Below are 22,995 nucleotides of genomic sequence, written 5' to 3' on the forward strand. Positions count from 1 at the left end.
TTTATTTAAATGATTCCATGTTTTGTTTTTTTTTTTCAGTTGAAGTATAGTTGATTTGCAATGCTCTGTTATCCCACAACATTTTATTGAATAAGTGATTCTCTATGTGTATGTGTGTGTTCATGTATATATTATAAATATATACAAATTATATACTTGTATTGAGACATTCTGCACATATATACATATATATACATTATGACCATATATATACATATATATATGTATGTATATACATACTGGCACATGTATGTGTATATGTGCAGAATATCTCGATATGAATGTATGACTGTGTGAGTGGGTGGGTGTGCAAGCCTGTGTATGTGAGTCTGTGAGTGCCTGCATGTGGAAGTGATTGTGTATGCAAGTGTATAGACGTGATGCTTTGTGTGTGTGTGTGAGTGTGACTGTGCATATGTGTGCGTGTGAGTGCAGCACTCATCACATCACAGTTATCTGGTCTGCAAAAGAATCTATCCTAAGGCAAAGCAGATCTGGCGCTCAGTTAAGGGGATTCCTTAAACCAGCTCTGACTTGGTCCTTGGCGAACAGTGGCCTCACACCCACACTCACACACTCAGTGACACAGCTTCTCGGCAACTATTCTCCAGGCAGAAGAATGCTTGTGTGCAATGAAGAGCCCTTAAATGAACAGCTGCAACATATGCCAAGCCTACTATTCTGGTTTTGTTTTACATTTAAAACATCAAGCCAAGTGGAGAAAGAGCAGAAAGTGTTCACACATAGCACACCTTCTAATTATCTGAATCTAAAGTTGCCTATTTTCAGAGAGGGCAGTGCCGCCTTCTGGGGGTTAGAGACGTAGGACAAGGTCCTTCCAAGATTGAATTCATTTCTTTGTGAATATCTTAAAAACAAGGTTTCTAAGTGTCCATCAAAGAGAACTGGTTAACTTAATCACAGTTCATCACATAACGGAATTTCATAAAGCCATTAAAAAGGGTAAAATCTGACTTCCATGTACTGCCATGCCCACATGACAAGTGGCCCATAACAAGTGGAAGTGTCAAGTGGAAAAAACCAACAGGTTGTAGAACAACATGTGCAGTATAAACCCATTTCTGGTTTTTAAAAATATGTGGCTGTAAGGTATAGGTGTAAGTATGCGTGCATGCTAAGTCACTTCAGTCGCATCCTACTCTGCAACCCCATGGACTATAGCGTGTCAGGCTCCTCTGTCTATGGGGATTCTCCAGGCAAGAATATTGGAGTGGGTTGCCATGCCCTCCTCCAGGGGATCTTCCCAACCCAGGGATGGAACCCGAGTCTCTTGGGGCTCCTGTATTGCAGGTGGAGTCTTTACTGCTAAGCCATCAGGGAAGCCCCCTAGGTGTAAGTGTAGGTAAGGCCATATCATACTGGATACCTTCTCAGTGTGTACGCATGGAACAAACTGGAGAGTCATATGCTACACTAGCAACGCTGGTTCCCTCTAGAAGACAGGATTGGGAAGTTGAACGGAAACATTCCGCTTTCTACTTTCAGCACTTTGGTGCAGTTTGAATCCCTACAGAAAGCCTGAGAGCAGAAGTATGAGTAAGGAGAGTGTAGAAAGTGAGTGGAGTATGTCTGGAAGTATTAGCACAGGCAGCATCCGAGCAACACAGATGTTCCAAAAAGATGATATGCATGTCATCACCTTTCTTTTTTTCAGCTGGGTCTTCATGGCAGCACACAGGATCTTTTTTTAGTTGTGGCTTGAGAACTCTTAGTTGCTGCATGTGGGATCTAGTTCCCTGATTAGGGGTCAAATGCCAGCCTCTTGCATTGGCAGCATGAAGTCTTAGCCCACTGGACCACCAGGGAAGTCTCACCCCATTGTTCAAAATCATGATGTGGTAGGAAAGGAAGATCCATCAGTGCTAATGAATGAGGGTCTGGTGGGGGCAGGTGGGGAGGGAGGTCACTCCTCAGAGCTGGAACGGATATCAAATCAGGAGGAACTGATACATGTTTTCTGAATTGAGAAAATGACCACATTGGCAGGACCAGATGGCAGTGTAGCCAGAGAGTGGCCCCCAATGCTCTTACAGCGAGTTCATTTGTGGCTTTCCCCTCATTCAGTTGTTTTCACTGATGACAATGGTTTTTTAAAATGTTGAATTGCAGTTGTGTAAATATCTCTCACATGTTAAAACATTTATTTTCATGACTGTGTTTGGGAGATAAAAGGTATATAAACTCTGAGTGCTGCTGCTGCTGCTAAGTCGCTTCAGTCGTGTCCAACTCTGTACGACCCCATAGACGGCAGCCCGCCAGGCTCCCCCGTCCCTGGGATTCTCCAGGCAAGAACACTGGAGTGGGTTGTCATTTCCTTCTCCAATGCGTGAAAGTGAAAAGTGAAAGTGAAGTCACTCAGTCATGCCTGACTCTTAGGAACCCCATGGACTGCAGCCCACCAGGCTCCTCCGTCCATGGGATTTTCCAGGCAAGAGTACTAGAGTGGGTTGCCACTGCCTTCTCCCATAAACTATTAGTATCAGTAATTAAAAAGTAAACGGTTTTCTGCTATGTTACATATTAAACATATTATTTAAAATTTTGCATGAAATAATCAGGTTTCAAATACAGTAAACTCTCTGCTTGAAGCCAATTTTTGGATGATCCACCCTCAGTTTCTCATCCCAGGTCAGCTTCCCCCAGTGCCAGTCAGTAAGCTCTCACAGTATTCAATAAGGTACACTTTGGAAAATAAACTAACTTTTAAATAGGATAAAAGTCATTTAGGTTCATATTGTGTGTGGGCTCAGTCATGTCCTATTCTTTGTGACCCCGTGGACTGAAGCCCGCCAAGCTTCTCTGTCCATGGAATTCTCCTGTCAAGAGTAATGGAGTGGGTTGCCATTTCCTTCTCCAAGGTTCATATTGGGTTGACCAAGATAATCCATGGAGTCACAAACAGTCAGACACAACAGAGTGACTTTCACTTTGGGGCTACCCTTGTGGCTCGGCTGGTAAAGAATCTGCCTGCAATGCAGGAGACCTGGGTTCAATCCCTGGGTTGGGAAGATCCCCCAAAGAAGCGAAAGGCTACCCACTCCAGTATTCTGGCCTGAAGAACTCCATGGACTGTTATAGTCCATGGGGTCGCAGAGAGTCGGACATAACTGAGCGACTTTCACTCACTGGGTTGGCCAAAATGTTTATTTTATTTTTTTTTCGTAACCCAAATGAACTTTTTGGCCAAGTCAATACTCGGTCTGTTTAAACACACATACATTCCAAAGGCAAATGTAAGTGTGGATGAGAGTAGCCACTGTCTTAAGCACTCTTTGTCAATGGTTCTCTGCTCTCTCACTCTCACCATGGACTAGAGTTGGTAGGAAGCACTGAACATAACTTCCTGTTGAGAATGGAGGACTCTGCATCCTCAGCTCATTTAGGGAGTGTAGGTGGAGGTGGTTTAGTCGCTAAGTCATGTCTGACGCTTTGCAGTCCCATGGACTGTAGCCTGCCAGGCTCCTCTGTCTGTGACATTTCCCTGGCAAGAATACTGGAGTTGGTTAGTATTTCCTTCTTCAGGGGAATCTTCTTGACCCAGGGATCAAACCAGTGTCTCCTGCGTCTCCTGCTTGGCAGGCAGATTCTTTACCACTGGGCCAACTGGAAAGCCCCTAGAGAGTATAGAGGTCCCTTCGTTGGATGACTGTTTCGTTCAATCATGATTTTGCATCTACGTATTTCCAGTTGCATGGACTGGTGAGGAGTGGGTCCCTCATCAGGTAATAGCCTAAATAGTCAAATACTCTAAGTGGTCAAATAAACATGGTCAATTTTTCTGTAGTAGATTTTTACAAATCATATATTTAATGTTTGAAGTTAAGGAGCATGAGACCTAATCTCCAATGAACTTGAATAATTAACATTAATTTGACAACATCGAACATTTTCCCCCTCAACTGAAATGAAATATATGTATATGTAAAATGAATTCACTTTGCTGTACTGCTGAAACTAACATAATATTGTAAATCAACTATACTCCAATAAAAATTTAAAAAGCAGTACATTCATATACTGGAATGCTACTCAGCACTAAAAATGAATTACTAATATATGCAACAGACAACATGAATGGACCTCAAAAGCATTATGCTTGAATAATATACAAAACAGTGTACACTATAATGATTCCAAAATATGGAAAAAATAAAACTAATCTATCAGAAAATGCTTGCCCAGCCAGGAGGCACTGGGTAATTGTCTAGAAAGGGCACAAAGACACTTTCTGGGATAATGCAGATGATCCACATTTTTGTGTTGAGTGGTGTTTGCATAGGTGAATACTGTTGCTAAAACTCATAAAACCGAGTGCTTAAAACCTATGCATTTTATTGTGTGTAAAGTATGCCTCTATTTTTTTAAAAATATATATAGTTATTAGATGTTTCTGTGCAATATTGTTGCCCAGCAATGCTACTGTTATTATCAAGAGATGCTGATGGACTATGTTGCATTGTTCATAACTGCCTTTTTGTATTATAATTATTTGTAACTTTATGAAATCTTCATAAATATGATCAATTGCAATAATAAAGTTATGAAACACTTAAAAATGACAACTGGTGGAGGGAAGTATTTCCAACTCATCTCTCAGATAAAGGGCTAATCACATATATATATATGGGCTTCCCCGATGGCTTAGCAGTAAAGAATCTACCTACAGTGCAGGAGACCCAGGAGACGAGGTTTTGATCCCTGGGCCGGAAAGATACCCTGGAGAAGGAAATGGCAATCCACTCCAGTATTCTTGCCTGGAAAATCCCACGAACAGAGGAGCCTGGAAGGCTAAACAGTCCATGGGGTCACAAAGAGTTGGACATGACTGAGTGACTGAGCACTCATGTATATGAGATTCCTTAAAAACTTATTTTAAAAATACCGTAAGCTACTAAAGTAAAGATGACTTTTTTTTTTCCACAGAGTGAAGTGCTTTAGAGTAGAATCCACACTTGGATGAAGCCGCTTTTCTTGTTTCTGGTTTTCTTTCCCCGTCTAATGGTGGTTTGGGAGAAAGGGAGGGAAAGAGTGAGAAAGAGATCAGCAAGAGAGCAGGAAGGATGGGAGGGAAGAAGCAGATAGGTACATACCCATGCTCAGAAAATGAACTAGATAGAAGTATATCAACATGTTAATAACAGGCAGTGAAGCTGTGGGAGATTTTTCTCTTCTTATGGATTATCTGTGTTTTTTACAATGACTATATATTACTTTCTGTACGTTTATAGGAAATGTTATCATGCAAATGAGAACTATTTCTGCTGAACCTATTATACTTACAAGTACTTTAAATAATTTTCATGGAACTCAATTTATGAGTTGAAATTTTTTTTTCCTTCAACAGGCAAAGCTTTTATTATTCATTTATCCCCACCCACCCACAGAATATGGGTGAATTAAGAGAGCTTCATGAACTTTTACTTATAAATGCTGCATAATTTTATATTCCAACAGCAGAGAATATATTTTAAAGCTAATTTAAATCTACCTGACTTATATTTGGAGTTTTCTTCTATAGTTTCCATCAGAGATGGTGCCCATATTGGTTTCTTAAAATAGATGTAGGAAAGGAATCTGCTGACAAGTTATTTGTCCTTCAAAAAAGCCTTTGTATTATATTTCAAACATGCATTAAAAAATAGAGAATTATTTAGTGAACCTTATGTAACCATAACCTAGATTGAACAAATATCTTTGCTTCATCATTTTAAAAATAAATTAGTAATCGTGACATTTCATCCCTAAATTCTTTAGCAAGCACTTCTAAAAAATAGACATCTTAACTCAGATGGTAAAGAATCTGCCTGCAATGCAGGAGACCTGAGTTTGATCCCTGGATCAGGAAGATCCCCTGGAGAAGGGAATGGCTACCGACTCCAGTATTCTTGCCTGGAGAATTCCATAGACATAGGAGCCTGGTGGGCTCAAAGAGTTGGACACCACTGAGCAACTAATACTTTCACTTTCACAAAACCACAAAACCATTTTCACATGTAACAAAATTATCTATAATTTCTTAATATCATCTGATATTTAGACCATATTCAAATTTCCCCTATTGATTCCCAAAATGTACTTTTGCAGTTATTTGTTGAACTTAGGGATCCACCCAAGGTCCAACTAACCATTTCTTTTCTAAAATCTGGTCTTTAAATCCAGAACAGTTTCCATCATCACTATTTTTCTTTTTAATTTTTTTAAAGGTATTTTTTGATGTGGATCATTTCTTAAGTTTTTATTGAATTTGTCACAGTATCGTGTGTTTTATGTTCTGGTGCTTTGGCTGTGAGGCATGTGGGATCCCAGCTCCCTGACCAGGGACTGAACTCTCACCCCCTGCATTGGAAGGCTCAGTCTTAACCACTGGACCACCAGGGAAGTCCCTCTTTTTAATTTTTAAAATAATGTTATTGCTTAAAGAAACTTGAGCTATTCCATAAAGTGACAGTTTAAAGAATGATTTGAGAAAACCACCAAAGAACTCACTGCAAAAAGTGTCATCTCTAAACACAATGCCAGATTCATAGTTTAACATCTAAATTTTGCAAATCTTGATCTTGGACATCAAGAACATAATGCATTTGATGAGGAGGGAAGTGGGGAGAGGAAAGATTGTGTTTAAACCAGCATACAAGTTGACTGATATAGATCTTATTTTTTGTTATTAAAACCTTGATTTTAGGAAGAAAGCTACGTTGCCTTTGGAACCTCTAAAGTCGGGAGAGACATTCCAATTTCCCTTCTGGCCTGGAGGAACACAAGCTTAATGTAGCTTGCAGGAAGCCTGATTTCAGCTAGCTTTAACACCCCCAGAAGGAGTTCAAATGTGAAAGAACAGCACTTTCCCTTTTAGGAGGCCCATCTTATCACAGACAACAGGGGTAAGAGAAAACATTTTAAGCTAATGATGTTTACAGCTAACTAGATTTGGTTGAAGCAATCCAGTGGACACCAGTCTGCAATTTCTTACAAGGTTCATTTATCTTAGAGTGCTCAACCACTAAAAGTCCCCTGCTTTCACATATCTCTGAATATTAAGCTAGACAATGAATTCTTCTCCCAGCTGGTTTAACTATCTTTAACCCCTAAGGCTGCTCCAGTACTGTGTGTGTTAATTCAACCGCATTACAAATTCTCTAATATTGAAAACAACAACAAAAAGAAACAAGTATTAAGCATAATAAAATAAATATTGTTGTTAGGGAGCTTTTTACATGATGCAGCCAAGAAAGTCCTCCACATATAGAAGGCTGAATTCTTAACCCATCCAAAATATAGTAACTGAATGTCTACTGACCGGGTCGTGCACCCATCTCTGCTAGCCTGGAAGAGTGTACTGCTTTCCTTACCATGTCTGGGTCACATGCCCAGCCCTGAGGTCAGAGGTGAAGTCAACTTTGCACGTATGTGCTAAATCGCTTCAGTCTTATCTGATTCTTTGTAAGTCTATGGACTGTAGCCCACCAGGCTTCTCTGTCCATGGGGTTTCCCAGGCAAGAATACTGGAGTGGTTTGCCAGGCCCTCCTCCAGGAGATCTTTCCAACACAGGGATTGAGCATGTGTTTCTTATGTCTCCTGTATTGACAGACAGGTTCTTTACTGCAAGTGCCACCTGAGAAGGCCAAAGTCAACTTCACCCAAATCTTAATCTGAGACCAGTGAACACAACTTCCCACAGGGAAGATCACAGGGAAGATCAGAGAGCAGCGACCAGCGGAAGATGGAATGGATCCCGGGCAGACAAAGCCAACAGATGGGCGTTGATAGATCCAGGACTAAATGAAAACAGGGCTCCACAAACACGGAGAAGGAGTCCTCATTGGTGTGTGTTGTCTCTTTCCATTCAAAGGCCCAGATCACTGATACTTCTGAACTAATCAGCCTTGGCTCTTCTCCTGATGGCAACCCAGTCTCTTAGGACTCTGGGTCCTGCAAGCTTGTTGGCCCACTGGGCAAGTTTCCTAATGTCCTGTCCCAGGCAGACAAACCTTATCTCCAGCTAACTGCATGTTATAAAATCCTTGATGGAATGGCCTTGAGGGAAAGAGTGTTTTGGTAGCAATCCCTGGAAACACATCATAGTCCAGCTATCTAGGCTATTGAGTCCAGCCTTAGTGGGTAAAATCATTCATTTCTTGATTTGGTTCTTCTAGCTGTTGGGAGGCAACAAAAGAAACATTCATTCAGTTTTTCAGTGAAAGATGAAATGAAGACAGAAGGCTTGTTTTTTGTTGTTTTGCTGTTGTTGTTGTTGTTAAGAGTTTGTTTTTAAGAGCAGTTTTAGTTTTACAACAAAATTGAGAGGAAAGTTCAGATATTTCCCCTATAACCCTTGTACCCACACATTCTACCCTTGTACCTCCTCCATTATCAATATCACATGCCAGAATGATAAGGGTTCCCTCTTGGTGTTCATATTCTATGCGTTTGATCTAAAGTGTAGTGCTGTCTATGTGTGAATGCTCAGTCACTCAGTCATGTCCGACTCTTTGCAGCCCCATGGACTACAGACTGCTAGGCTCCTCTGTCCATGGGATTCTCCAGGCAAGAATACTGGAGTGGGTTGCCATTTCTTCCTCTAGGGGATCTTCCTGTCCCAGGAATAGAACCCACATCTCCTGGGTCTCCTGCATTGGCAGGCAGATTCTTTACCACTGAGCCACCTGGGAGACCCATAGTGATACATATCCATCATCATAATATTGTACAGAGTATTTTCACTGCTCTAAAAATCTGTGCTCTGCCTGTTCATCTCTTTTACTTCCCTTACCCCAATACCCCAACGGCAGGAAGTTTTCACATCACAACACAGACACGTCTTTCTAATAAAAAGAAACCCCCCTCAGAGCTTTCCTAGCCCAATGAGGTTACTTGATCCTGCCTTGTAGGTTTTTTTCTTTTTTCTTTTCCCCTGCTATAAGCAACCAAAAGTAGAATAAACATGGGCATAAGACAATCCCGAGAATGCTCTGGCTCTTTCCCAGAGTCGCTTATCAGAGCCTGCCAGTGAGGGCCACATGTGTGCTGAAAGATGAATGGCAAATATCAAAGGATAATAAATAAAAAATAAAAGGAAAATGAGTAACGTTTACAAGTGAATTTATGTTTACACAAAATCTTTGTGGAAACATGCCTTTCCACTTTGGAGATTCTGCTAATACATCACGGTGACACTAATGTTGCAAGAAGCAGATCCATCAGGCGGTGGCGACCATTACTTTTTAATAGACCACTCCATTTTCAGCAATCACACTAACAAAATCAGGACAGAGGCCAGTCTGCTTGCAGGAGATGCAGATTCAAGAATGCTTGACAGATGCCTCCTCCACACACAGAGGGCTTCTTCATGTGTAGTCTAGATGCTGGACAGAAGGGGAAGGTCAAGGGAACATCCGATTTAGGTGGATTCTTCCAGAGCCCGGCTAGCATCTGTGTGCTTCCTGAACAACCAGCGCTGTGTTTTTCATAAAACTGTTCTCATTTTGCCCAGAAGGTTTCTGCTCAAGGCCTGTGTATACGGCCTTTGCTTGTCAGATTACCTGAGATGCTGAAACAGATGATATGGATCATGTAGGCCAGAGTATAGGACTTTACAGCTGCTTACCAAAGGACACTAAGAGAGAGAGTGCTTTCTGTCTGTTTGTTTCTGATATATCTGTGATTATAATTCATTCATTCGTTCATTTGATGGGTACCTCCTCAAGGGTGGGAACTGTCTTAGACTTATGGAATGTGGATATTCATAAATCATGGTCCCTGCTCTCAGATGAGAGGAAAAGGCACAAATGGCTATGCTAAACATCAGAACTAATTAAGTGGGACACCAGAGAATATAAGAAAGGACCTATGGGAGCATAAAGATGTAAGTGATTTATGAAGCCTCATATGAATCCAGAGAAACTTCAGGGAGGGGATATTTTGGACCTTGACATTGAAGATTAGCTAGAACTTATTATTTATTGGTTTTATTTTACTTTTTTGCCTAATTATATCAGTGGGCTCCAAGGATTAGAGCAGTGGAATCTTGGGAGCCATTTTCAGAATTCTTCTTACCACAGTCATTAAAGTGGGGACAGAAGGAAAGAGCATTCCAGGCTACATGAAGAGCATAAGCAGAGACATGAGAATTACAGGGCAACAAGTAATTGAGGATCAGCAACACGGAAACCTGCTTCAGTCTCAGCTGTGGCTGCCTCCACTTCTAACATCCCAGCTAAAACCAGACAAAAGAAAGTGTGTGTGTGTGTGTGTGTGTGTGTGTGTGTGTGTGTGCGCTAAGTCGCTTCAGTCACGTCCAGCTCTTTGCAGCCCTATGGACTATAGCCTACTAGGCTCCTCTGTCCATGGAATTTCCCAGGCAAGAATACTGGAGTGGGTTGCCATGCCCTCCTCCAGGGGATCTTCCTGACCCAGGGATCAAACCCACATCTCCTGTGGCTCCTGCACTACAGGCAGATTCTTTACCACTGAGCCGCAGGGGAGATCATGAGGAAACATGAAAAACTAAATTATGCTGAGCTGCCTAAATATTTTTCCTTATGTTGCTTCTTTCCCCAGAGAGCAAAGACTTCCATTTATCTACGGAGAGAGAATGATACAATGATATCAAAATGCACCCACTTTTCAGCCATTCAAGAAGGAAAAGATTTGAATGAGAAGTCCCAGTGCTAACTGGTAAAACTGATGTATGGTCAAAAATTGCAGTGTAAATGATACAACTCATTAAGGATACAGATTTGGGCTATGCTAAAGATGTTGATGCTGAAAAATTTGAGGGCAAGAGGAGAAAGGGGCAACAGAGGATGAGATGGTTGGATGGTATCACTGAGTCAAAGGACATGAGTTTGAGCAAACTCAGGGAGAAAGTGATGGACAGAGAAGCCTGGCATGCTGCAGTCCATGGGGTCACAAAGAGTTAGACATGACTTAGCAACTGAACAATAACAACAAAAAGGGTAAAAATATTCATACTCTTTCACCTCACTTCGGGGACTTTATACCAAGAAAATAATTCAAAAGAATTTTTTAAATTATTCAATAAAAATATTCTTTATAGTAATATATATACACTAATATCTATATGCTTTATTTTATCTAAATGTGCAGAATTGAAAAGTGATTAGGTGAATTGGGGTCTCACTATATTCAAAGGAATATTATGCGGACATTAACATTTGAATTGTGAAGAGTAAAATAAAATGTGTATGACCCCTTAAGTTTAAAAGTAAAATGCAAAGCCTTATCTAGCCTACTACTATAATTCTGTGAAAAATTACTTCTGGAAATAACTGGGATTTGGGAGGCAACTTGGAAAATGAAAAAAGTTTGAGTAGGTCTGCTTTTTCTTTCATTTTAATTTATATTAACAGTGCTATAAGGTTGTTTGTGCAATAAAGAACGATAGTAAGCTTTAAAAAAAAATCATTTATGAACTCCTAACAACTCTGACTACCGTGAATGTCACTGCACTCTCACTGGCTTTAAAAGGACCAGAGACAGTTAATCAAACAAACAAAATATGGATTACAAGTCAGGGCCATTGCAAAATGAGCCCTCACCCCTGAGCTCAATGCCTCGAAGCAGCCTGACAACATGGAAACACAAGTACGTTTCCCTTTTATCCCTTTTTCATTTTATTTCAAGGAGAAGAAAAGAACATGTGGTATTGAAAATTGTGTCCTCTGCCTTGAGAAGCCATGGAGGATGTGAGCAGGTAAAGAGAATCAGTACAATTGTGAATTGTAGAGAGAGAGAAAAAAAAAATCTTGCTTCTTTGCAAAACTGTGTTACAAAAGACCCCTCGTCTACAGAGTTATTAATTAAGAGATGCTTTGTTTTTCATTAATCGTTTGAGTTTGGGAATTCTAGTTAAAAGCATCTCTTAAATGAATTTGCATTCCTAACCTGAACTGGGCAGGCCTTTTATTCAACTGCTGCCCAGTGATTTAAAAAGCTAATAAACCCCCAATCAAGTCCTTTAGCCAAAAGTTAAAATAACCTGCCACATCAGTTGCATGCTATGCTATGCTATGCTAAGTCACTTCGGTCGTGTCCAACTCTGTGTGACCCTAGAGATGGCAGCACACCAGGCTCCCCCGTCCCTGGGATTCTCCAGGCAAGGACACTGGAGTGGGTTGCCATTTCCTTCTCCAATGCATGAAAGTGAAAAGAGAAAGTGAAGTCGCTCAGTCGTGTCCGACTCCTAGCGACCCCATGGACTGCAGCCCACCAGGCTCCTCCATCCATGGGATTTTCCAAGCAAGTGTACTGGAGTTGCATAGACTCCTTTATTTGCAAATACCCAGTCTCACCTGCCTCTTGCCTTCTAAGATGAAATTGGTTTTCATACTGTTTTGCTGGGGATTCGCTCTTTTTCATAATGGGACTTGCACTGTGAAGCCCTGAATCTTGCATGTGGAGGTCCACTGGAGGGGATGACCTGCCAGAGTGGAGAGAAAAAGGCAGTGCCCATTAAGGTCAAAGACTGATCCTTCACCTCTGTGGACTTCTAATTCCCTCCAGTTTAACTTCCATCAAACAAGCAAACATTGTGAGGAAGTAGTCCCATTACCATATTTAAAATTCCTCTGCTAGTCAGTAGCACTCAGGAAGAATTCCTGTCTCAGTTCCAAGGGATCTATTGGAACTCCTTTAAATTGTCATATTATCCTCTCATTTGCTGCTATTTTAGCAAAGCAAATGATTAAAAATTAAACTTTCATTTAGAAGCATAATTATTTTAAAGGATGTCAAGGCTTCATGTTAAACAAATTTACCTCAGCAAATAGAATGAGGATTTGGAATTCAATTGAAGAGTTAATGAAATAACCATAATTTGGTTAGGTGAATCAACCTACATCATCTTATTTATTTAAAAATTTCTCCCCTTCTTTGCCTGTCATGTATATAGTTGTGTTTTTCCTTTAGTAAATGCCTTAGCTTCACAGAGTGAATCTGAAACATTTTTTTCATCAAAAAGAGAATTTTCTGAAATTCTCTGAAATTGCATGAAAATGAGAATTGATTAATGTGATTCCCCTCTGAGAGAATGGGGATTTATAAGTCACAAAAGTGGCGATAATACTAATCTGAATTTCTAATCCTTAAAAATTCCTCCTGTAACATAAAATTTTGTTCTAAGTAACTGAAATGAACCAGTTTAGTGTTTATGAGTTGAAGAAGGCCAATGCCCAGTGCCTAGAAAACTCTAGACTGAATGAGTGAATGGTCAGAACTAATTAACTGGGAAAGTCAGCCCCTTATTGTTTCCAGTCAGCTCTGCTTTCTGGAATTCATACTCTATGTAATCTCCTCCCTTGAATAGAGACTGGACCTAGTGACTTCTTTCTAAGGCATAGAATATGGTTAAAGTGATGGCATGTCACTGCTAAGACCAATTTGCAAGAGACTACATCTCTGGCTCACAGGCCTCTTCTCTCTGCCTCTGGTGGACTAAGACTGTTGCCTGGACTATCAGTAAACAGAGGATGCTGCAGCCATCAAACCTGCAGCTGCCCCTAGTGCTGCTCCCTGAGGGGATTCAGGGTGGAAAAAAAAAAAAAAGCTGGATACTCACCCTACACAGTTAAGGTGCGTATCAAAGGAATTCAATGAACCCAGACTCTTGCATCTTCTCATAGGTAGAAAACTGCTAAATTCATTAACTTGAGATGTCTGGTTTTCTTTAATTATCAGTAATCTTTTGATGTTCTGACTACCTGGTTTCTGTTGCAAAACTCCTCTATATCCTGGCTCCTCCCTTACCTCTTCCGAGCGGTTCCTCAGAACTATGTGAGAGGTTGTCTTCAGGGCTTGCGTTCTCAGTTTTGTCTGCCAAACAAAGCATAATTCTCAACTTTTAGGTCATGCTTTCCTTTTTTTCAGTCAACCCTGATCAAACAAGCTGCCCTGGAGACAGACCCACACAGCAAGGAACTAAGGATGTCCTCTAGCCAATGGTCAGCGAGGAGCTGAGACTCTGCTCAGTAGCCCACAGGAAACTGAATCCTCCCAACCACCATGTGAGAGAGCGTGGGAGGCGGGACCCTCTGAATTCCAGCCTTAAGATGACTGCAGCCCCAGCCTGTAAGAGACAGTGAGATGAGACAGTAAATGCTTTTTTGTTTGTTTTTATAACTTATTTATTTTTGACTGTGCTGGGTCTTCGTTGCTGGGCGCAGGCTTTCTCTAGTTGCAGTGAACGGGGTTTGTTCTTCCTTGCCGTGCGCAGCCTTCTCTGGTTGCGGAGCGTGAGCTCTGTGGGCGTGGGCTTCGGGAGTTGCAGCATCCAGGCTCAGTAGCTGTGGTGCACGGGCTCAGTTGCTCAATAGCATGGGGAATCTTCCCAGACTAGAGGTCGAACCCGTGTCCCTAGTATTGGCAGGGGAACTCTTAACCACTGGACCACCGAAGGAGTCCCAGTAAGTGCTGTTCTTTTAAGTCACTGTGTTGTGTTAGTCGCTCAGTCGTGTCCGACTCTTTACGACCCCAGGGACTGTAGCCCACCAGACTCCTCTGTCCACGGAATTCTGCAGGCAAGAATACTAGAGTGGGTTGCCATTTCCTTTGGGGAAATTTTTTTATACAGCAATAGATAACTAATACGCTAATAAATTCATGCATGGCAGAGCATCACTCCCGTGGACATATTCATATTGAAATGTGAGGCTCAGCTTAGCAGGTGACTCAGAATTGTTTCAGATGATATGGTCTCCATGCTAAAATATATGTGCTAATCCAGTCAGCTGTCCAGGCAGTTGGTACCAGGAGCTGGAGGGGAGGAGATCACATTAAATTCACAACGGAAATGCTGTTTCTTTGTCTCTTCCACTTTAAGGTTATACCTCCTGGAAGTTTAAAAGGCCCATTAGGTTTTATTGGGGGTGGGGGATAAGGGGGTGGTGGTAGGCAGCCAGGTTCCAAATGTATGGGTGTAAACCAAGAGTATAAATGGAAGCCCATATACTAAATGTTTACGTATTTGAAAGTTACAGTCAACCTACATGTACAGCAAGGCCCATGTTCTCACAGAGAACTTCTCCTCTCCCCAGCCACATAGCCTCTTCCCAGGAGCCAAGAGAGTCTGCTCTCTATTTACCCTGTGAGCATGAGTGGGAACACAGGCTGGGGCCGTGCAGGGTGGGAGGCAGGCTGGACTCTTGACTCTGGCCCCTCTAGGGAAGGGGAACAACCCAGTCCAACTCCCCTGGGAGCTGGGTCTGGTAGGGCATCCAATCACAGTTCTTACGCTGAAAGACAAAGCAACCAACTGTGAGCTGAAGCTCTATCAGCCCCTGGAGAGATTTATGCAAATCTTCAGCAGTTCTTAGCCTTCCCAGGTGGCCCTAGTAGTAAAGAACCCCCCTGCAATGCAGGAGACAGAAGAGATGCGGGTTAGATCCCTGAGCTGGGAGGATCCCCTGGAGGAGGGCATGGCTTACCCACTCCAGTATTCTCGCCTGAAGAATCCCATGGACGGAGGAGCCTGGAGGGCTACAGTCCATAGCGTTGCACAGAATCAGCAGTTCTTAGCTAGAGGAAAGCAGGTTCAATGAGCTTGGTTCATCCTCATAGTCACCATGCAACCATCATCCACAATTAAAAGGCCAAAACTAAGGAAAGCCTGAGAGAGTTTCACCACACAGCAACCAGTTCTTAACAATGCAGAGTACAGAACAGCAGCGTACAGTCTGTTGTGTCCTGCACCTGTCAGACAGGTGTTCTGAAGGACCTATGCTTCCAACCTCCTAAGTACCATGTGCAAAAGTCTACTTTTATTCAAGACAAAACAAGTTTTAGAAAAACAGTAGCAATAGCTAATGTCCACTGAGCGCTTACTGTCCACTGTGCTGCCTGCTTCCTCAATGACCTCACCAAGCCCTGGAGACAACTCTGTTGCATAGAGACAAGTACTGTCAGAGGAAGCAGAAGTCCCCAGGGGTTAATTCCTTGTCAGGCGAGCGGCCGAGCAGAGAAGACAGCATCATTCAAGAGTCCTGTGCTCTTGGCCTGCAGACCCCTTTGGCCAACTGCACTTTAGAAGAATGAACTGTCCTTCAGTGTCCTGTCCTTGAATGAAAGAATCTAAACCCAAAGAGAAGTGACTTGTCCTAGGCCACACATCTCCCTTACCTTTGTTCTCTCCACCTATCCTTGCCCTACCTGGGTGACAGAGCAGAGCCTTTGACAATGAGACCACCCAAGCCTCGTGCACAGCCAACCAGCTGAGAAATCCTAGGAAGGTTATTCATCCCCCTTTTTCTTGCTTTCTTATTTATTCATCTGTTTATTTATTTTACGTTTGGCTACTCTGGGTCTTTGTTGCTGCACACAGGCTTTCTTAGTTGCAGCGAGTCGGGGCTACTCTCTAGTTGCGGTGCATGGGCTTCTCATTGTGGTGGCTTCTCGTAGCAGAGCACAGGCTGTAAGGTGCGGGTTCAGGAGTTGTGGCAGAAGGGCTTAGTTGCCCCACAGCATGTGGAATCTTCCTGGACCAGGGATCGAACCCGTGCCCCCTGCATTGACAGGTAGATTCTTAACCACTGGACCACCAGGGAAGTCCTGTCTTGTTTTCTAAATCTACCATTTGGGTATGGTGGGATTATGGACTGATTCATCTAAAATGCAAATACAATTGGTCTTTGGTACAAATGTACATTCTCATTTTACAGAATTATTTGTTTTACTTTTGAGCACCAAAAATGCGTAAGATACAGGTTTGAATAAAGTTTCGCCGCATCGCCCAATGTTTAGCATAGGCTACTAGCTCATAATTCATAATATACAGAAGAGGGATCTATGTCAAAGAAGCTAAATCACTTTCCTAAAAAAAATTAACAAAATATATTTTTGTGGGTTTCCCTGGTGGCTCAGTGGTAAAGAACCCTCCTGCCAATGCAGTACACATGGGTTTGATCCCTGGGTCAGGAAGATCCCCTGGAGAAGGAAATGGCAACCCACTCTAGTATCATTGCCAGGGAAATCCCGTGTACAGAGGAGCCTGGTGGGCTACAGTCTATGGGATCGCAAAAGAGTTGGACACAACCTAGAAACTAAACAACAACAAATATATTTCTGTCTAGTATCTGGCAGACATTACGTAAAGACTCAATGAATGAAAAAGAACTTCAATTATATACAAGGATCTATCTAATTAGATTATCTACTATATAGTAAAATATATATTTTTTATTACTTTTACTATTTATATAATATTTGATTAATATGACTTTCTCAATAAACTCTAAGCTCCGGCAAGAACTATTTGTTTGTGCACCAGGACTTAGAACAGTGCCAGACACATTAAAAAAAAAAAACTCAGTAACTATATATTCAAATATTTATTGAATGCCCCTAAATATCAGGCCCAGTGCCAGGCACTCAATTGTTATTCCAATGAGTCTCTCCTTTTCCCAGGAGGAGAGAGTTTAATGAAAAGAGCATTAAGGGTCATGATTCTATTCCTGCTTCTTCACTAGCTCTGTGGCCTTGAGCAAGTTACTTAACCTCTCTGAGTCTTAGGGAGGAAAATTCTTATCTCCAGTAGATCCTTCATAAAGCAGTCTTTCTAGAACCCCCGAGGTTGGATGTGTTTCTTTCACCTCTACTGAGTACAGATAACATCACTACACACGTGGGAAACATACCAAGGGCAGCTGTGAGGTGATTTTAGTGAAAGGTAGGCATGTTATTAAATTGATTATCTTTCAATTCTTCATATTACTTCAGGAGAAAGCCTCATTTGACATCTAATAACTCTCTAGAATCTGATTGAAGAGAGAAGGAGCCCCAGGCTCAATGACTGTAGCAAAGCAAAACAATCAAACGAGAATTTAATAATATGGCTTTACTTTCAATATACTCATTTAAGACAATACTGTTTTGTCATTTATGATAAGGATATTGAATTTCCCTCCATTTAAAAAAGTGGGTGGCTTAAAATAAAATTATTAAGCCTTGACTGTCACTCAGGGGTGGCCTTCTCCCAACCAACCTCAGCCTCTAGTCTCAATATTTCCTTATTTTCTCCTCCAACACTGGGGCCATTACGCTGGACCTGGTCCTGATTGGCTTATGCTGGTCACACTCCCTCCTTGACCCAATACCTTTGGCCAGGGGTGGGATGTACTGATGGATTTAGATCAACTGAGCGCCCCTCCCCCTGGTCAGGATGCTGTAACGTCCATCCCAACCTGCTGGGAGTAAGGGAAGGGAATTCTCCAAGAGAAAATCTGAGGAGTGGTCCCCAGGGAAGCCGGAAGCTATTGCTGACCTCCCTGAGCCATTTCACTCTGACCCTGGGCTGTAATGCACTCCCCTGCAGGAGTGTGGGGAAGACAGTAACCAGTCACACTCCCATGGCTAAAGCAGAGTGATAGCTCAGCAGTTCAGAGCCCGTCAGAGCCTGTCGCCCATTAGGTGCTCAGGAAGGACGTGTTCCCTCCATCAGAGAATAGTCCAAGGCTGGCGGAAGTCGCCTTGCTGCCCGTCTCCGCATTTTATGGGGTGTTAACAGCTCTGCCTCTCTTGTAATAAAACCAGGGATGGCGCTTCCAATTCTGGAACTGCTGGGGGACTTCACACACACACCTGCTGCGGGAGCTCCAGACCTAGGGGCGAGGGGCGGGGCCCGGGGCGCTCCCAGAAAGGCTCACTGCTGCCATCAAGGGGCTCCCTGTGCACCCCGTCTCCGGGGTCCTGCGCCCAGCCTGCACGGCAGCCGCAGCTTCACATGTCGGGACCCTAGGGACCGGGTCCCAAAAGCCAGGTCTTCGACCAAATGCGTAAGAGGTGGAGAGAGTCGGGATGTGCCCTGCGGGAGGAGATGGGACATTCCTCCTGGGGTCCCAGATGGCGTGGGGAAGAAAAGCTATTAACGAGGAAATAAAGAAAACAGCAGGTCAATTAGCGCCACTCGAGCAGCCTCAAGGGACCACCTGAGGCTGAGCCCCGCTACCCCTCGGCGTGTAGCCCCGCCATCCGTTAACCCCACACGCTCGGGCGTACTACGCTCGGGCGTACTCGGAGCGCTTCCTCTCTGAGCCCCTGGGGCGTTGAGGATGCGGCTTTTTCTTTTCTTTTTTTGTAAGTAGTAGTCAGCCTGGTATACTGCTCCCCCCACCCCTCCCCTTTTTTTCATTGTTTTTCTCGTTGCAGTCTCCTTGCCCCAACGCCCTCTTAAGTGCATTTGGTTGAAGGAAAAATTGACCCCCTAGAAGTCTCTCTGCATTGTACCCAAGACAGTATTGGAACAGCCTAATGGCCCTAGGAATACCCTTGGGGCCCTTCTTCTCATAAACCAAACCACTGAAGTGGAAGAAAACCGTTTTCCGATCCTGTCAATCGCCTTTAAAACTGAGACTCAACTAGAGGGACAGGCTTGGACCGTCTAGATCATAACTGTGCCTGCAGAGCTGAAACCTGTGACCCCCCAAACCCCGAGCTGAGGGAGGTAAGAGGCAAACCAGCTTCCTTCTGTTGAGTATCTACCAGGCCCAGGTCTGACTAGGCATCCAAATGCCTAGATGCTGTTACTGAACCCATTTTACAGAAAGGAAGTTGAGGTTTGGGCATGAGGGACTTGCCCAGGGTGCCCTCCTTTGTAAGCTGTAGATTTAGGTCAGGAATCTTGGTCTGTGGGTCTTCAAATGCTCTCGAACCTCTTCTCATGCCCCATCTGATTCTCACTGATTATTAGTGATTTTAACCACCACTCAAGTTAATACAATCAGCTACAAACGGAGTGACTGCTGTTTTCTGTTGTGGCTGTGTTAACCCTTTGTAGACCACTTGCAGCTTCTGAAACTCCACCTTAAAGAAGACTGTATTTTATTTACTTGACTAGGCCGTGCAGGCGTGGCACTTGTCAGCTCTCCTGCAGGCTGGTGAATCTAGGTGCAATCTGGCATTCACGTGCGTGCACTTTACATAGAAACGCATCTGCCCACACTGATATCAGAATCAAGAAAGCATATTTCCTTGCTTACATTTTCTGATGCAGATTTTTCTCTTTTTCAGTGTCCTTGGGCTTAAAGCCTTCATAAAACACTGTAATCTTAAGTCACAATGACAATGTGTATTTCCTTTTCAGATGTGAGAAATGAGAAAAGCCATAGTCCTAGATTAATACCGTGGAGTTTAAAATGGAGTGTCTGTCCAAGTCTGAGATTTAGAGCAACATCTTTACCAATTCTCCAGTTTTCCCCTTGAAGAAAATTTTCCATTCTCTTAAGACCTGCTTATCATGTCAGAAGAAAATTCTCCGATTTCTTTAGCTGCATTTCTCCTTTTATTTTGTCTTAATGATGTAGCAAAAACTAAATGTACTAATAAAAAATAACTGGATGTCATAGAAGCAGCGCAAAACAAGAACCAACAATCTAAGTTTTAAAAATTAAATTAAGACCTATGCTTTCTAATTGTTGTTTAGTTGCCAAGTTATGTCCTGCTTTTTTATTACCTCATGGACTATAGCTACCAGGTTCCTCTCTCCTTGGGGTTTCGCAGGTAAGAATACTGGAGTGGGTTGCCATTTCCTTTTCCAGGGGATCTTCCTGACCGAGAGGACAAACCCCATCTCCTGCATTGGCAGGCAGATTCTTTACCACTGAGCCACCAGGGAAACCCCCCTAATATGGAACGCTGCACAAATTTGTGTGTCATCTTTGCACAGGGGCCATGCTAATCTTCCCATATACCTTCTAGGCTGTGAGAAATAGAGCTTTCACCTCTTCCTGTTTATGGAGTGTCTATCATGTGCCAGGCCCAGGGCTAGGCACTGAAAACAAAACAGACTCGGTCCTAGCCTTCATGGACTCACAGAGTCATGGGGCAGACAGGCTTGAGGTCACTAGTTACTAATTAAACCATTCCAGGGAATATGGAAACATAGCAGGAGAATCAAATCTAACCTGGGGCCTAGAAAATTTCCCCAAGGAAGGAAGAATCCCAGCTGAGTTGAAAAGGAGAGAACCAGGCAAGGAGCACTTGAAGCTTTGGAGAGCATGAGTGAGGACCAGAAGACAGGAGAGTCTTGTAGGATGGGAAAACTGAAAAGATTCCAGAATAACTGAAGGGGAAAGATAAGGAAGAGAATGGTGACAGGTGACGTTGGAGAGATGCTAGCATATTACTGAACACAACTTGGCCAGGGAATCTACCCTCAGTGCTATAGACCACATAGAGAATAAGAACCATGAGAACAGGGACCAAGCTATACTTTTAAATATATATATGTTTATTATTTGGCTGCACCAAATAAATTTGTGGCACATAGGATCCTCTGTCTTCATTTAGTTATGCAGATCTCTAGTTGTGGCATGTGGGAGCTAGTTCCTTAACCAGGAATCGAACTCAGGCCCCTTGCATTGGGAGCATTAGCCACTGGATCACCAGGAAAGTCCTTTGTTTGCTGAACTTGCTAGCCCATGGCTAGCACATAGGAATTTCTCATAAAACAGCATCGTTTTCTACATTATTGTCTCAAATCCTCATGCATAGTCATCTCCCTTTCCATTTCCTTCCCTCTCTTCAAACTAAATGTTGCTCTCGTTTCTCCCATTTTCCTCTTCCCAATTTGAAGGTCATGGATTCTACCTTCTATATTCTTCCTTCTTCTTTCTTCTCATTTTGTTGTATAACATATTTAACAATTCCCTGCAGTGCCAAAAAGAAGAGGGAAGTCATCCAGCTAGATTTCAAAGGGGAAAAAATCCAGGATGCGCTTGCCTCTTAAACAAATATCCATTTACTCCTGCTGCTGCTGCTAAGCCACTTCAGTCGTGTCCGACTCTGTGCGACCCCATAGACGGCAGCCCACCAGGCTCCCCCGTCCCTGGGATTCTCCTAGGATAGCTCAAATTTGGGTAGGGTTAGTGTGCATTGGAGAAGGAAATGGCGACCCACTCCAGTGTTCTTGCCTGGAGAACCCCAGGGACGGAGGAGCCTGGTGGGCTGCTGTCTCTGGGGTCGCACAGAGTTGGACATGACTGAAGCGACTTAGCAGCAGCAGCAGCAGTGGATATTTATACAATCAACTGGCAAGATAAGGAGGACTTTCTAGTCGGGACTTTAAGAGACAGATAATTTATATCTGAAGGGAATGTTCTGATTCATCATTAAGCTCCTCCTCCTTGATTTCCATGCCACGGCTTTATCTGGCGCGTGGACATTGTTATGTGCCCCGAGTGCCAAATTGGTCCCTCTGGGACTGGAAAAGCATTTCGGAAACCATGTTCACTGCTGCCATACACACAGTTTGAGCTGTCAAAGCTCACCCCTCTACTGTGGCAGAAATCACCAATAACCCTGGCTTCTCAAACAAATTGGCACAATGTACTCTCCAGACACTCATGCGTATGTTGCATTTTGTTTTGTTTTGTTTTCAAGTACTTTGGATTCCAGGAGATCGTCCTGGAAACTTACTCAATAAGCAACTTATCCTGAAGTTGCATTTGAATTTGGTTATTTGAGTTCTTCAGCCTTCTGGGATAGTCACCCTTGGTTTTAATGTCTGACTGAGATGACTTACATTGTCTTCCCACCGTTGGTGACAGGTCGAAAGCTTTCCTCAATAGCTCAAGAGCACATGTTCCTGAACCCTCTTGCTCTTTTTCTTTTAAGATTTTGTTTTTTTTGATGTGGACCATTGTTAAAGTTTTTATTGAATTTGTTATAATATTGCTTCTGTTGTATGTTTTGGTTTTTTGGCCAGGAGGCACACGGGATCTTAGCTCCTCGACCAAGAACCAAACCCACACCCTCTGCATTGGAAGGTGAAGTATTAACCACTGACCCACCATGGAAGTGCCCACTTTGGCTCTTGAATTCCTGTCCAGAGCTCATGCCTCCAGCCCCTTCTGCTTAAATGCAAGCAAAGCCACCTCCCTTTCATTTCCCCAGTGCCACCAATCAAGGCTCTGTGTGTGACTGGCTGTTTATTAATAAAATCTGGAGTCAACAGAAAGTAATTGCAG

At 42.9% G+C, this 22,995-nt stretch overlaps 1 long non-coding RNA gene across 1 annotated transcript in view; it reads left to right on the forward strand.

Annotated features, from left to right (window-relative positions):
- The window catches only part of LOC109575979 (uncharacterized), a 100,230-nt gene that overhangs the window by 7,850 nt on the left and 69,385 nt on the right, over positions 1–22,995 (forward strand). Inside the window, exons 2-5 of the long non-coding RNA XR_011563011.1 lie at positions 6,704–6,902; positions 7,610–7,844; positions 10,580–10,696; positions 13,907–14,107. This is a non-coding gene — a long non-coding RNA (uncharacterized lncRNA). The remainder of the gene's footprint in view (positions 1–6,703; positions 6,903–7,609; positions 7,845–10,579; positions 10,697–13,906; positions 14,108–22,995) is intronic.

The sequence above is a fragment of the Bos indicus genome, chromosome 22 (assembly GCF_029378745.1).
Source record: "Bos indicus isolate NIAB-ARS_2022 breed Sahiwal x Tharparkar chromosome 22, NIAB-ARS_B.indTharparkar_mat_pri_1.0, whole genome shotgun sequence".
NCBI classification, from domain to species: domain Eukaryota; kingdom Metazoa; phylum Chordata; class Mammalia; order Artiodactyla; family Bovidae; genus Bos; species Bos indicus.